Here is a 16,889-nt window from a genome sequence, read left to right as displayed (position 1 = left end):
TTTCATTTCCTTTAAATTGAAAATGTAGGTCTAAAATGTCTAAAATCACAATCTACATTCACAAACACTTAATAGGGGACAATATACATCATTAATAGTCAGACTGTTTATTTTGTTAAAATGAATATTACATGTAGTATGTGCTCTAGAAACTTATAGATTATAGATATTAAATATTGTAATACCTTTCTACCAATGCATTATTTAGGTTATTCTTTTTACATTTATAGTACTAAGCACAAAAAAACTAATTTGGAATATGTTTAGCTTCCAATGTATTTAAAGGTATCACTCACTAATTAAAAACTACTTTATTTTTGTCAATGTATGTTATTCATAATCAGTGAATGAATTAGTCATTACTGAATTGTGTGAAAGATGAAAAATGAAAGTACTGTGGCAGGCCTGTTCTGGTACACCCTTAATTAAATGCAGGTGGGCTGGAGCTTGAGGCTCCCAGTGATGTTGCTTGACTGATTGATGGATGTATTGTATTCTGTATGCTTCATGCACATGATCACCCAGCCCGTCTGTCTATCCTGGTGCCAACTTCCACCTTTACCAACTCTCCCACCTTTGTGTCTGTTAGACTTCCAAGGGGAAGAAGAGACTTAATGGTGAAGAATGAAACATCACAGTGAAGACATCAGAAAGAGACAGAACTTGCGTTATTTGTGTTTAAACTATTCTCTGCTGTTTCTTGGTGGTTTCAAGTGCTTAATAAAGTCGTTATTTTGAAATCATAATTGACCTTGCTTCTCCATTCTTTATGTATTGCCTGTGGCTCATATGCCTTAGAATGTTGGCTCAGTACTTGTTCAAGCACATCACGGAAACTAAATGCAAGTACAGCAATACCACTGCATTTATTTCTCCACTCTTTCTGTACTGTATGTATTGTAATGCTGTAGTTATTTCTAGACCTAATTTCTGCCTCTTAAGACAGTGTATGAAGTTAACTCGATGTTCTGTTATTTTTAAGTTAAAAAATTAAGAACATAAGGTCTCCCAATGTGAAGAGCTCATTTTGTAGATTGCACCTAAATGATACAAGGATCTAATCCAAATATTTGTTGCAGGCTATCAGCTTCAGCAACGCTGAAGTACTGTAGCTTGTTCTTTACTTCATGGTTTTAGATGCACTTCCTTTATCGTTTCTACTTTTACTCCCAAGTTTGATTTACTGTTTATTATGAAGATGTCTATGGAGTTAATATAGTCCTGATTCCAATTTATCTTGATCATGTCCTCAGCTCTGACAGGGACAGAAGAAAATCTTTTTGTATAGCAACTGCTAATCGTGCAGGAGCTCTCAATGTGCCTGGTGTTTCATACATATACTGTAGCACTGCACACGCACAGCCCACTTCATCTCCTCAAGCCCTGCCAACATACTGTTGCCCATTAATAACTCACCAAAATCAAAACGATCCTCAAAATCAATAAAACAATACAATGATCCCCAAGGCCAGTCTTACTATCCTCTAAACTTTTACCAAAGGACTCCTTAAAACATTCAAGAAAACGAATGTTAGAAACATAATGTTTTTACCACATCAGCAGCAGCAGAAGAGCCTTTTCTTGATGCAAGGCAGTTTAAAAAGACAGAGCAGAACCAAGTATACAGTAATACAATTTTTTTTTCCCTGATGCTGGAGAATCCTGTATTACGAATAAAAAGGTAAGTTTATTTTCATTTTGTACAGTTATGAAGGTGGGATGTTAGAAAGGAATAGTGTCAAGTCTGTAATAAATCCCTCTTCACAGGCCATTAGAGAGTTTTTGTTACCACTGAGGTTTTGCATGTAACTCTGGTACCAGTCCCTATTATCATTAGTGACATCTTAACCAATGGTGCAGCCAACTCACATGTGGGGATTCTGGAAACTCTGCGGGGCACACAGCCAGGGGGTCTGGCAGCAGGTGGGGACACCACTATCAGCCTGTCCTCCTCAGGCTCACCAGGCCCATTAGAATGGGTCAGTCGTTGTCCCGCTACACTCACATCTGAGGTCACCCCTACAAAACAAGGTCAAAATTTCTCAACACCCTTCAGAACTGTCACCCTTTTCACCAATCTCACAACACCAAAGCCCACAGTAGCAGACGCACTGACACACACAGCAACCTCAACACAAGGAGGGCAAATGCAAAAACAGACTGAGAAGAATAATCGGCAAGGTCTTTATCCTCTTTATCTCTATAACTCTAACTGAGTCCCAGCAGACAGGAAGTTTCAATCTCTACTGTGCTGTACTGTTCAAACCTAGAGCTACTAGGTTACTTTCAGTTTTGCCTAGTTTCACGGATGGTTTCTCAGCACACACTCATACACACAAGCAAACTCATTCAAACAAATGACAGGCCAGCAGCTCCAGCTGTCAGCACCTTGGTTGGGGCTGTCCTCCACTCTGGAAGCAGCCATCAGCCTTCTGGAGGGGACTCCAGCCAAGCGAGGTCTTGCTACTAAAGGAGGGGAGTTATTGGACCTGCAGACAAGACACAAATGGAGACACAGTGGAGAAAAGTGAAAAAATAATAAACACTGCTCTGTCATCTTTACAGAGTTCGAGCAGTGTTGTCAACTCTGTTCACTCCCTTGCCAAGTTCACAATCCTGCTTTGAAGCACATAAAACCACAAAAGATGCCAGCTTGAACAACAACCTATCTTTATCAACACTCTCCACTCCAGCCCCACAAAAAAACAGAAAAGATGTTCATAAAAGTAGGAGGCTACCTGTGTGGCAGTAAGCAAAAACAAAGTTACAAGTTTGGAAACGAGCTTCAGTGCACTGTTTATGAAAGCCACAACCGTCTTGAGCTGTAAGGGCAGCATTTTAATTGCTCTGAATGTGTACATTTCTGAGGGCCGTGTGTTATGGACAGACCTGGGTTGGGCATTCGGCGGCACAGGTTTGATTCCATTGGAGAAATAGCGAGAACGCACAAGCGTGGCTTTAGTTAGCACAGGGCAATTCTCACGGGCTTCACCTGAAGGACAAAGTAGGAAAGGCATTCCTAAAAAATTATAAAAGCAACTAGATCACATTTATTTTCTAACCACTTTATTTAATTTAGTGTTGCAGATAGCACACCAGGAAGTGAGACACCAAGACAGCAATGCTCATCACTGTACCACCATGCTGCCCATCAGATCTACACACTTATCTAGGATCCCCAGTGCAAGAGCAATCTACATATAGTTATTCCTAATAACTGTATATCCCAATGCAGACTTGATCAGTTATTTGGAACTAAACTATGGAAGAACCCAGGAAAATTCTACTGAAGTTTCTACAGATTTTAACTCAGTAAAAACTCATCCCCAGCACTGGAATACCACTGTGCCAGCTGAGCTCTTGATTAAGCTAATTCAAAAGTAGTTGGATACCATCAATGCTCAGTTTTTGAGTTTCACACCTGCCTTCTTTCAAGTAATGGACTGAATGAAGTGATTGGACCTTTTGAGATTAAATTCACATTGCAGTCTACAGTATGATACAATGATTGAAATCACCTGGTTTAAGTCTTTGACAAAGTGGCATCACCAAATACTAATTAACATCATACCATCATTTTGTCTCCTGTTAAGAGATGCTAAGAGACAAATAAGACAACTACCACTTAATAAGAAAACTGAGGGCAGAGTAGGTGGAATTTTATTTGTCAGGCTTTTTGTTGCATAACATGTCCATAGCAGAGTCTTTGAAACCAAAGTCTAAAAGTAGAAACAGGTTGAAGAGGTCAAATCACCAAATAAAAAGAATAATTCAGCCTCAATAATTTAGAGATCAGACAGAAGGAAAAGTAAAAGACACTCCAGAAGCAGGGTTGAGAAGCATTACTTTAATAGACCGATCAGTAAATATTAGTCTCTGAAGAGGAATATTCTTACTCTCTAGCTTGATGGCAAGATCAGAACTAGCTGCTGTTTTGCCATGAGAGGGTTTGGGACAGGGAAGAAGAAATAGAAGCAGAAGAGGACAGATGCATTGAAAAGCCAGGAATCAACACAATAGGTGACCACACAAACACCAATAATGGGAATCAGTGCACTTTGGCAAAGCAGGTTAATCCCATCAAAGCTCTGTTAATAAAGTCCTGATTCCAATTTATCTTGATCATGTCCTCAGCTCTGACAGGGACAGCAGAAAATCTTTTTGTATAGCAACTGCTAATCGTGCAGGAGCTCTCAATGTGCCTGGTGTTTCATACATATACTGTAGCACTGCACACACACAGCCCACTTCATCTCCTCAAGCCCTGCCAACATACTGCATGTTACTGACACAGACTACTCCCTACCAGGAGCACATGTCTTTTTCCTCACACAAGGAGGGAAATGTACTTCACTTTCCTTTACCACACCATGGTCAGAAATGTTTGGAATGATTTTGGTGGAGTAATTGTGAACCTAAATTACTCTTTTTTCTCTGGGTTCAGAATTAGCTAAAGAATTCAAAACAGACTGTACACACAGTGATAACTACAGATCTCAACTCATCAATCATCTTGAAATTAAAAGTCTAGGAAGCATAAATCAGGTACTTACCAAAGTGTTTGGCACGTTTTGCATTTTCCTGACTTATATTCATTGTTCTAGTGAACTGCAGGTCTTTCTCAGAGGAGCCACTCGGTTGGGGAGACCAGGGATCTCTGTCCATCTGAGAGGCAGGAACAATGAAGTTCTCAGTGCTTGTTAATGCTTAATGTTTGATTTCAAGAAAACTGGCATAGTTTTTGTAGTAAATGCACGTTTTGCTAATTTCCATATCTTCCATGTACTGTAATTGAACCTTAATAATATCCTTACATATTTTAAGTAGAAAGACTGCAAGAGACATTTAAATCTGTAGATCATTTTTAGTAAACATGTTGACAGTTAGCTGATATAGTGATCATTTCTATTTAATTTAAGTAGAGGTCTTGGGCTCATCAATCCCACTTTCTTTTCTTTGGAGAACATGAACCTAAGGACTGCATGCAGAACAGTAGAAACTTATGCAATATCCTTTTCTTCCACAGAGTCCAAACAGTAAACTTCTCTTTATTTCAATAAAATGTCAAAATTCGGACAGAGAGATCACTGGTTCCAGTCTACTTACTTAACACAGTTTTCATTACAAACTATTCTGATTTACTTCATTATAAATGACGAGTACTGAAACTGGCACTCAATCAAAACTCCTCAAAGTGTTGTGATGTGTTATCAGTACTCAACTCAAGCATTACAACGTCAACATCGCATATTGATAGATGTAATGGAATGTATAAATCAAACATGAAAAATATGGGATTACAAACAATCAGACCTGTATGGAATTTCCTGAATCTCTTCTTAATGATTTTATAAACCAAAATGCAGCACACTCTAAGGAGGCAGTTCTATTCTATAATTTACAACTGGAGACACAGTAATAGGGGGCTGTACTTACTGCTAACATTGTCTATTTGCTGATTGGTAATTGTAGAGTTTAAAGGCAGCATGTTTATAAAAGAGGAGTGTTAATTCAAGTCAACTCCTTGATGATTATAAAACAACATGAAACATACAGATTGTAATCTGAAGAACAAAGAGAAGCCACCCCTAACTGTATATAGATCCCATTTCTAGCTGCTACTTCAAGGAGCCCAGATTGGGCCTTAAGACACCTAACTAGGAATCCTGTTGAAAGCACCCACAGCTCTCCAAAGTAACAAGCAGCCCAGCCATTTTATTGAAGCATCAATACCACGGCATTTTTCAAGAATTAATTCTCTTTTAGTTTCAAGTTGCGGCTCTTTTGCTACAAAAAAATGGTTGACCCCATCTACACTCCTTGGTTTTTTATAAACTGGAATATCTCTCACTACTTTTGTTTTTGGTTGGTTTTTTCTTTTTTCATTTTTATGAATTCACCAATCCACTGAACTTTAAAAGTGTGAACATTTAATTACCTAATGTAATTTTAGAGGTATGGTGAATAAAAATGAATGCAGTATTATAAATGCGATTTTACTAGTGTTGTAAACCTTATGTATAGTCTCAATGCTGAAGGGAGTAAGCTACACACTTCATGTTATACGGTGTACCCAAACATTCTGTTTGTAATTTTATTGTTCTAATTTGACCATTAAAGAATCAACATAAACACCCAGATGCCTATAGTACAATCCTGTCTGGCGATTGATATTGCCCATGTGATATGTATACCAAGGCATTAAAAATCTATCAAAAATAAGTATTGGAATCACTAGCATGATCAATTTGTATAGGATATAGGATATGTTTCTATTTCCTCCATGAACCGCTTTGGACTTGTCTAATACTGGCATCTTAATTTCAAGATTTTTGAGTATGTATTTGAGCTAGAAATGGTGGAAAAACAGTATATGTCGAAATATTTCAGAAATTCCAATAAAAACAAAAAGGCCGAATCAGTGTGATTAAATAATGACGATTTGAACGGAAGTGATGATAACTGTGAAGCTGCATTAACAGTATAATGTATATAGCATATAACTGAGAGAACATGTGGAACAAACATTAGAAGACTCAAGGCCCTCCAGAAATTGAGTCTGACACTCCTGATTTAAAGAACTGTGCAAGTTACAAATTTAGTCTGCAGTTTTATTTTTTTTAAAGAGATTCTCAATTATTAATCTTTATTTTACATAGCAGTTTTCAGAAGACATTGTTTTCTTAGGAAAGTGCACATTCACGAGAGATAATTTCACCAAATAAATCAATATACAGAAGACAATATACAGAATACATCATAAGATCTACTGTATGTGACTGCCAGGGTCTTAAGGTCAGATCTGAAAACAGACTACAAGGTGAGACTACTAGAAAGCCACTGCAAGTGAATGAAGTAAGCACACATCCAAAAGTAACAAGACCAGTGCTCGAATTCACACCCCACTCTTTACTCGTTATCGTTTTTGGATATGTTTGTATTTCAATTTATAAAAATATGAACGAAGATACTGCTTTGCTTGAAAAAAACGTTTCTGTTGCTTTGATCCTCGGACAATGATGCGCTTGCGACTTCCATCTCTTACAGGCGGTCGCATCGGTTCACCACGTGCTGGAAAGCGTCGCTACTCCCCCATGCCCTCACACGAGTTTTTACAAATCTTGAACTGAACAAATTAACATCTTTATTGATATACACATCGATTTTTATCAAACGAATTAGCTGCTTTCAGGATAGTAAAATGGGAGCACTTAAAAGGGCACCGTTTGCATGATGTTTTACTGAAGCTGGTCTTAATGGAAAATCGACAGAGATTTCTGCTGACACCCAATGTAAAAAACAGTATTTTTTACCACTTTGGTTACACAGTGTAGAAAACCGGAATCTAATTTAGAAAATAGACTTCGCCTGACCTTTACCAGGTTGCAAGGTTGCAGATGCGCAGTAACCACACAAAAATAAAACTCTGTCGCTGCCATGCATGTTTTTTTTAGCTAAAGTAATAACATTTGAGAAACTACGATCAATTTAACCCCTTGAGCAATGCGTCACTCTCTCAGTAATAATGCAATTGTGAGTTCAGAGATGAGACTTTGATTGCTGCGTGGCGCTTTACAGATTGAGAACGTGACCTACATAAGACGCGATCTAATACAAAATTAATACAAATTAAAATAAATTTGCAAGCTGGGAATTTGGAAAATGCAATTCCAATTACAAGATCCGACCTCGTTCATCTTTTTTGTGGAGTTAGAGTCGCGTTTTGAGATGAAGAAGGTGGAGGAGCTGCCACTGCGATGAATGTTTCAGTGAGGAGGAGTGGGAGATTTTTTCTTTTTTGTATTTCTTCTTGATTAAAAAAAGGTGCAAATCTGTTATTTTGGCGTAACACTATCGATGCTCCACCATCGTAATTATTCCCGTACTGCCCGTTCCACCCCTTAGTGTAATCAATGTAAGTTAATGCTTACGTGGCCTAAAAGAAACAACTAATACATTTTGGCTTTATTTGTTAACATGCCTGTGATTTTAAAGCCCATGGCAAGAGTTTGAAAGTTAAAACAGGTTAATTGAACTGCTGATTGTCGGGCAATTCAGACACCATTCCCTTTTGGGGCAAAGCACTGTATGCAGCCATATAGGTCAGGAAAAAAATGTTTAGAAAACATTGAAAGAACTGTATTCCTAAGTATGCTTTCAGCCCTAAAACACAGCCATGCCATCAAAAACTGTCTACATTGTATGGGAATAAAACCCTAACCCTAGTGTCACGCTGGGGCTGACTGCGGAGGATTGGGATCCAATGCGGTGCTCTAGGAAGGGATACCTAGCTTGGGGTTTTGTTAGTTAGGGTTAGGGTTCAAATATTTCTCAAAGGCTTTTCACAATATTACACTCAAAGAACTATATTCCTACAGATGCAGCCATTCAAAACGAGCGGATTATATTGCGGTAAAACGTGGTGGGAGTGTCCCAGAATAACACGGGTTATCGTATAATACCGCAAGTAAGATATTAGTGTCCGGAATTACCGCCAGGTGGAGCTAATAAAGCTCAACCTCTCATGTACAGCGTTTGAGCTTTCGCCATCAAAGTCTTTACAGAAGATATTACTCATAGTATTAATAATGAATGACCTTGGACAAGCTGTAAACTCAAAGTATTACCCTGGTCCACATTCTTTGTAAATCTAAAGACTATTGTTTTCTTTGACAAAAAATAACGCCACAGCATTTCATTGATCCAATCACACATTTGTTTCCAATCATACAAAGTAATTCTTGAGAATCTCCGATTCACCATGCCTTTCACATGCTCATTAAAGATATTAATTTAGGAACAAAAATATTACTGTATGTAAACTGTACTGTATATGGATGGTCTTGGTATTTGAAAGAAAAAATGCACACCAGTATTCCATTTCTCCCTAAACATTTTAAGAATCAAAGTCTTACATGTGGTTATTTTGGAAACGTTTTTACTTGCTCCTTGCTCCTTCTGACCATGTTACTGTACGTTTATACAGTATTCAGTACTTTGTGAGAAAAGTGATAGTTTTAAGCTTTTCTGTGAATACGCTCGATACCAGAGTAAACAGAAGCATACTTTTAGAATTTGATTAATAGGGAATATAATATGGAATCGCATATATAAAAAAATTATTAACAATATAATTATATTCATGTACTGTAGCACAGTAGTATATACACATATCTATTGATGTGTATGGCTGTTTCACCACTTGTTATGTGACTGTCTCAGTAGCGTGATGGTTTAAGTGCCTGACTTATAAGCAAAATAACCCAGCTATCGCAATGAGTTTTCTTTTATCAAACATTACCTTGAAAAACGAAAATAGCAATATTATGGACACTCTATTGACTTTTTTATATTTCTAAATATCACAACATGTTCGAATCTAAGTCATTTATTAACAACAATGGATAGTTTCAGACTGTTACCGATATCGTTCTCATCAATATGTGAAAAAAGTGAATCCTGTTTTTTTATGGTCTGTAGCTCAAATCCTGCTTAACTAAAAATTAGACACAAGAAGCGTATTATTGGACAATGCTGTGAGGCTAAAGAAATCAATAATAATATTAATTCAAAGATCTAAATATATTTAACACATACTGTACGCCTGACTAGAGAGTGTGTCTGCTCGCCTGCACGGTGACGTCACCATCTTTCACGTCACACCGTCTGTGTGGTGTGACGCAGTGGTGGCCGGGCACGGTGAGGTGCAGGAGAAGGGGTGTGTGCGGGTGGGTTTGTGGGGGTGTGTGCAGATGGGGCTGTGGGGCCCGGCGGGTCCTGGCTGTGGTCTGACCAAAAACTCAAAATAAGATACAATCGACAGACATTCCTAACATAGACATATCATAAAACATTTACATGCTGTGAATGTCTGGCGATTGTACCTGTATCTTATTTTTAGTTTTTGTTTTGTTTCACGTTAATTTTATACGGGAGAGTGTCATAGAGAAGACTCCCTTACCCCCATCTTGATTAAAATCGCAAACGTGTGTTTCATAAAATACTTTTATTTTTCACAATCTGGCAATGCCAGACGGAATCCACATTCGCTGCGGAAAAAACTGCCTTGCAGATCAGAACATCAAGGAAGAAAACAATTATTACACCCGGCTTTTCAACGTAATTGCTTTAACTTGCTAATGTGTTACTGTAACAGTCCGGGTGTGGCAAGCCTCTAATGTCTCCCGATTTGGGCAAAAGGAATAAAGCTTTGTTTGATTTCTGAAACCCTTTCTTTATGTCCTCAGTTTTCTTTTGACGTTTCATTTAACATTTATTTGTTTGTTTTGTGGTCTGGGTAATTGGAGGCTACGGTGTTATGCTTCCTATAGTGATATACGGCCGTATTGAGCAGTATTTCTTGCGTTAAGAAAGTTAGGTGTTAGCATAAACTATTAGTAATCAATAATATTAAATTTAGCACTGTAATAAATTGTGCTAATAATAAATTCTATTCTACTCTGAGAACATAGGTGGGAGGAAAAATGCCCGTGGCCTTTTCACTGATAAACTTGTTAACAAAAACTACACTATGCTTAAGAGTTGTTCAATGGTTTTTTTTCAGCACAGCACAGACTGTGCCTGCTAGAGAACCACAATTCACACTCAACCACATCACAGATCACAGATCAGTCCCAGTGTGTGAGATCCTGCTGTTTGATCTGTGCTTGATCTTTGATCTGAACCAGTTCTAACCATTGACACATTTAGCCAATTTCTGCCTGGAATTTCCTCCCCCTTAAACATTTGTTATATCTCTGCAGCAGAACATAGCAAGAGCCTGGTTTCGGGTCTTAAATTGAAAACAACCCCCTTGGCTTTGAGTGTGAACAAATCTCTTATATTTCTTAATGTGTCCACTCTGCAGACAAACATATGAAAAAACAAAAACAAAAACAGTAGGCAAAAATGTTTTTTTTTGTTGGTATTCAGAGGTCAGAATTTTCAATTCTAGGCCTGTCAGCGCCCTGGGGATGATTTGAAAACCTTGTTCTGGGTGACTACTAGCTTGGATAAAAATCTGGGACAAATTGATCAATAAGAAAAAATTCGACATCATGTTTTGAGAAGACTGTACCTGGAATTAAATTTCAGGCCTATAATAAAAAAACATAAACATATTGAAAATAATAAGAATAAAAAACATTAGACACTGCTAAAGAGCCTTTATCTGCTGTTATGTAATGAAGAAAACCTCAGAGTTCACTTCCAGTTTGTAAAAAAGGAGCACTGAGAAGACACTGATAAAAAACTGATTGATTAGCCCTTCTGAGTCAATGATTGACAGCTAATAGGCAGGCGGAATGAAGCCTGAGGCTTCTAGGGGAAGTCTTACCCCCTAAGGCCTCTGAATGGCTGAAAATACAATGACTGACAGCGCTTTTTACCAATCAGATCGCCTTATTTTTCGCGGTCCTTCTTCACACATTTACTACAAAGTCAATAACGTTCAATAGCCTCCAGGTTTGGAGATAAGATAGTCTGGGTTATTTTGGATATACATCATGCTTCAGAATAAGGTAAAAAAAATGGGATATATATATATTTTTGCTGTTTTTTGCTTTTGCGGTTTTGTTGGTAAAAAGGTATGATATTAACATGTTGTGCTGGCCGGGTGTTTTTATTGGGGTTCTGCTAGTTCTTTAATTTATTGGTTTATTGCACAATAGTGTCATATCTGTGGAATAAACTTTATGGTTTTGTTGTGATGATATTGGAGAATACGTGCATATGAGAAAATGTGTGGAGCTATTTGAAAAAATCTTGCGTTTGTCTTTTAAAAAAAGAAACGACACGATCCGAAAGCTTACCTCTGTAAATATATTAATATCGAGTGGTATTAAATGCAACTTTTTTGTATAGACGTAGCCTGGCAAAGAATAATTAGCACAGGACACAAATATAATTTGGGGGTTCTTTTTTTCTAGGTGAGTATGTGGTCAGATCTGTTCTTAGTTTTAAAAAATAAAAATAAAAGAAATGACATATAACGATATTTTTATATACACAAAATACGGCAGTGGTTCTTTCACGCAGAGGGGAAAACAAAGAAAACATGTTTAGTTTGACAGTTTTTTACATTCCATCTGCCCGTTACAGAAACGCATCTACACTGAACAACAAAAAAAGAAAGAAATGACATTACAGAAATAGGCAGGTCACCTCACCGAGAACTACATTACGACAATAATTAGTATAAGACTCACAATTGCGTACACTTAACAAACGGTGCTAAACATAAGTCTCTGTAAAGAATGAAGGAACAGAAAATACAAGGAGCATGTGAAACCCATTACTTACAAATCAATAAACAGATATCCCTAGCCCGAGAAGTTGTCTAAAAACTGGCAGTTTACTCCGTTAAAATCTAATACCCCTCTTGCTAATCTTGTCTCAATCCTATGAAATACCCCTTTATACTCATTTAGGGTGCAAATAGGGAAACAACACCGTATTTACCGTTACAACTCTCTGGAGTCATTTCGGGTTCTTTTTAACGGTCGCTCACTGCCTCTTAGTCCCTACTGCCCATGCGCAGAACGCTGAACTCAACTGACAGGAACCGCGAGCTAAGAGGTAGCGCCATCTAGTGGATTTGGCAGAACAGGCCGCTCTTCACCACTGGGTCACATAGATGACACTTTTCTAAAATGTCTTTAAAAATAAAAGCGATTACAATTGGCACGACTGTTGACTTTTCACGATAACTCCTAAAGTTATGAAAACACTTGTGTGCGTACAAAATACATGTGGCTGTTTCCACAGCCTTCACTGTCGTCTTTAAGCCATTTGTTGACCACGCTAGAATATTCTTCTGTCCATATCTTTGGAAGGGAAACGCAGAACCAAATGCATTTTAAAGACCACGACATGTGAAAGTGTTCACAGCCTCCACATAAAACTATCACTGAGCTTATTCTCTTTTTTTAAACCTCTGTATTCTCGTCGATGCACTGTAAAAAACATCCTGTAAAATTTACGGTAAGAAATTGGCAGCTGTGGTTGCCAGAAATCTACCGTAAAAAAATGTTTTTAACATCATACCATCATTTTTTCTCCTGTTAAGAGATGCTTAGACACAAATAAGGCAACTACCACTTAATAAGAAAACTGAGGGCAGAGTAGGTGGAATTTTATTTGTCAGTTGTTTTTGTTTGCATAACATGGCCATAGCAGAGTCTTTGAAACCAAAGTTTAAAAGTAGAAACAGGTTGAAAAGGTCAAATCACCAAATAAAAAGAATCATTCAGCCTCAATCATTTAGAGATCAGCCAGAAGGAAAAGTAAGACACTCCAGAAGCAGGGTTGAGAAGCATTGCTTTAATAGACCGATCAGTAAGTATCAGTCTCTAAAGAGGAACAATCTTACTCTCTAGCTTGATGGCGAGATCAGAAGAAGCTGCTGTTTTACCATGAGAGGGTTTGGGACAGGGGAGAAGAAATAGAAGCAGCAGAGGACAGATGCATTGAAAAGCCAGGAATCAACACAATAGGTGACTGCACAAACACAAATAATGGGAATCAGTGCACTTTGGCAAAGCAGGTTAATCCCATCGATGCTCTGTTAATTAGTATTTTGGTGATGCCACTTTGTCAAAGACTTAAACCAGGTGATTTCAATCATTGTATCATACTGTAGACTGCAATGTGAATTTAATCTCAAAAGGTCCAGTCACTTCATTCAGTCAATTACTTGAAAGAAGGCAGGTGTGAAACTCAAAAACTGAGCATTGATGGTATCCAACTACTTTTGAATTAGCTTAACCAAGAGCTCAGCTGGCATGGTCGTATTCCAGTACTGGGGATGAGTTTTTACTGAGTTAAAATCTGTAGAAACTTCAGGAGAATTTTCCAGGGTTCTTCCATAGTTTAGTTCCAAATAACTGATCAAGTCTGCATATGGATATACAGTAATTAGGAATAACTCTATGTAGATCGCTATTGCACTGGGGTTCCTAGATAAGTGTGTAGATCTGATGGGCAGCATGGTGGTACAGTGATGAGCATTGCTGTCTTGCAGCACTGGGGCTCTTGGCTCACTTCCTGGTGTGCTATCTGCAACACTAAATTAAATAAAGTGGTTAGAAAATAAATGTGATCTAGTTGCTTTTATAATTTTATAGGAATACCTCCTACTGTGTCCTTCAGGTGAAGCCTGTGAGAATTGCCCTGTGCTAACTAAAGCCACGCTTGTGCCTTCTCGCTGTTTCTCCAATGGAATCAAGCCTGTGCCGCCGAACACCCAACCCAGGCCTGTCCATGACACACGGCCCTCAGAAATGTACACATTCAGAGCAATTAAAATGCTGCCCTTACAGCTCAAGACGGTTGTGGCTTTCATAAACAGTGCACTGAAGCTCGTTTCCAAACTTGTAACTTTGTTTTTGCTTACTGCCACACAGGTAGCCTCCTACTTTTATGAACATCTTTTCTGTTTTTTTGTGGGGGCTGGAGTGGAGAGTGTTGATTAAGTTAGGTTGTTGTTCAAGCTGGCATCTTTTGTGGTTTTATGTGCTTCAAAGCAGGATTGTGAACTTGGCAAGGGAGTGAACAGAGTCGACAACACTGCTCGAACTCTGTAAAGATGACAGCAGTGCTTATCATTTTTTCACTTTTCTCCACTGTGTCTCCATTTGTGTCTTGTCTGCAGGTCTGATAACTCCCCTCCTTTAGTAGCAAGACCTCGCTTGGCTGGAGTCCCCTCCAGAAGGCTGATGGCTGCTTCCAGAGTGGAGTACAGCCCCAATCAAGGTGCTGACAGCTGGAGCTGCTGGCCTGTCATTTGTTTGAATGAGTTTGCTTTTGTGTATGAGTGTGTGCTGAGAAACCAGCTTTGAGACTGGGCAAAACTGAAAGTAAGTTTCTGTGCTTTACAGTAGAGTACAGTAGAGATTGAAACTTCCTGTCTGCTGGGACTCAGAGTTAAAGAGATAAATAAGATAAAGACCTTGCCAATTATTCTTCTCAGTCAGTTCTTGCATTTGCCCTCCTTGTGTTGAGGTTGGTGTGTGTGTCAGTGTGTCTGCTACTGTGGGCTGTGGTGTTGTGAGATTGGTGAAAAGGGTGACAGTTCTGAAGGGTGTTGAGATATTTTGACCTTGTTTTGTAGGGGTGACCTCAGATGTGAGTGTAGTGGGGCAGTGGCTGACCTATTCTAATGGGCCTGGTGAGTCTGAGGAGGACAGGCTGATAGTGGTGTCCCCACCTGCTGCCAGACCCCCGGGCTGTGTGCCCCGCAGAGTTTCCAGAATCCCCACATGTGAGTCGGCTGCACCATTGGTTAAGATGTCATAATGATAATAGGGACTGGTACCAGAGTTACATGCAAAACCTCACTGGTAACAAAAACTCTCTAATGGCCTGTGAAGAGGGATTTATTACAGACTTGACACTATTCCTTTCTAACATCCCACCTTCATAACTGTACAAAACGAAAATAAACTTACCTTTTTATCCATGATACAGGATTCTCCAGGATCAGGGAAAAAAAAATGTATTACTGTATACTTGGTTCTGCTCTGTCTTTTTAAACTGCCTTACATCAAGAAAAGGCTCTTCTGCTGCTGCTGATGTGGTAAAAACATTATGTTTCTAACATTCGTTTTCTTGAATGTTTTTTGGAGTCCTTTTGTAAAAGTTTAGAGGATAGTAAGACTGGCCTTGGGGATCATTGTATTGTTTTATTGATTTTGAGGATCGTTCTGATTTTGGTGAGTTATTAATGGGCGGCATGTTGGCTCAGTGGTTGGCATTGCTGCCGTGCAGCACTAGTTTTTATGGGTTTCCAGGTATTCCAGTTTCCTCCCACAGTCCAAAGACATGGTGGTAGGTTAATTGGCTTCTGGAACAAGTGGCTTTGATGTGAGTATATGAGCATGTCTGTGTTTGTGTCTGTGTGCCCTGTGACTCCGGCTCCCTCCCTCATGACCTTGTATTGGATAAAGTGTTTAGAAAGTGGATGGATGGATGAATGAATTGAGAATTGATCAAAATTGGTTCTTGAAAAAGAAAATTCCCTTAAGATAACTGCCCTATCAGAGAGGGTTGCAACAAATCAGTTTCAAAGACCTTCAGAACTGTAATGTGAACTCTTGCGGACATGTGAAGTGATCTGTAGACAATGGGCACAAATCAAGCCACGCTAGAGATAGCAGCACAACCCAGGATTTATTGAACTCTTAGGAGTGGATATGCCAGTACACATTACTGTTCACATTTCAACTCCAGCTTTAGCAACACAGCAACAGATAGCGTGCCAGAGTTTTAGAGTATTGGGTGCGACGTTTTGGTTCTGTGAGGCAGTAGATCATCAGGTGACAAAAGCTCACAAGGTGATGATATCTCCAGATTTACAGAGAAAACCCCAAGGAGCTCCTTCAGAGTAAGCAAACTCATTTGCAGTAGATTCTGGCCAGAATACAGGTGGTTTTAGTTTTTTGTTAACCCCAGCAACTCTCTTTCCCCACCCAGTTATCCCAGAGCCTTACCAACCCCAGGTTTCAGGGAAGAAAGGGCTCCTGAGGATGTCACAGAACAGTGGTGGAGAGGACTCGGACATGCAGTTCCTGAGCCCCACCAACCCTTCCGACAGAGAGAGAGGTGTGCTCACAGAGGAGGGTCAGGCCTGAAAGGGGATCTGCAGTCCCAATTTCTCAGGCCGGTTATTAAATCTTGCAAATTTTTTTTTTTCACAAAGAAGTGAGAGGCTGTGAAATTTTCAAAGCAAAAAGCAAATCCTTGATGAGTAGCCCAAGAGTCACAGCAGAAACGGATTCGGGGAGTGCTGCTTCCTGCTATTGACATTTCTTCTCTTCCCACCAGATTGCCTGTGCTTTGGTTGTGTCTTTGGCTCATAGATGTAACTGGACTTTTAGATGAAAAAGGATTTG

The 16,889-nt window shown here is 39.0% G+C and overlaps 1 long non-coding RNA gene across 2 annotated transcripts; it reads right to left on the bottom strand.

Annotated features, from left to right (window-relative positions):
* Positions 1–2,316: 2,316 nt before the first annotated feature.
* Positions 2,317–12,552, bottom strand: LOC148673293 (uncharacterized). 2 transcript variants are annotated; one of them, XR_015936184.1, is made up of 4 exons: positions 12,460–12,552; positions 4,554–4,665; positions 2,890–2,992; positions 2,317–2,489 (listed from the first exon to the last, which is right to left on the bottom strand). It is a non-coding gene; the product is annotated as an uncharacterized LOC148673293 (long non-coding RNA). The 2 variants fall into 2 exon arrangements; XR_015936183.1 differs by lacking the exon at positions 2,317–2,489 and having other exon boundaries at positions 2,818–2,992.
* Between the last annotated feature and the right edge of the window lie 4,337 nt (positions 12,553–16,889).

The sequence above is a fragment of the Lepisosteus platostomus genome, chromosome 4 (assembly GCF_059453375.1).
Source record: "Lepisosteus platostomus isolate fLepPlt1 chromosome 4, fLepPlt1.hap1, whole genome shotgun sequence".
In the NCBI taxonomy this organism is placed as follows: Eukaryota; Metazoa; Chordata; class Actinopteri; order Semionotiformes; family Lepisosteidae; genus Lepisosteus; species Lepisosteus platostomus.
The sequence above is the reverse complement of the archived record's forward strand: the minus strand, read 5'-3'. Positions and strand labels throughout refer to the sequence as shown.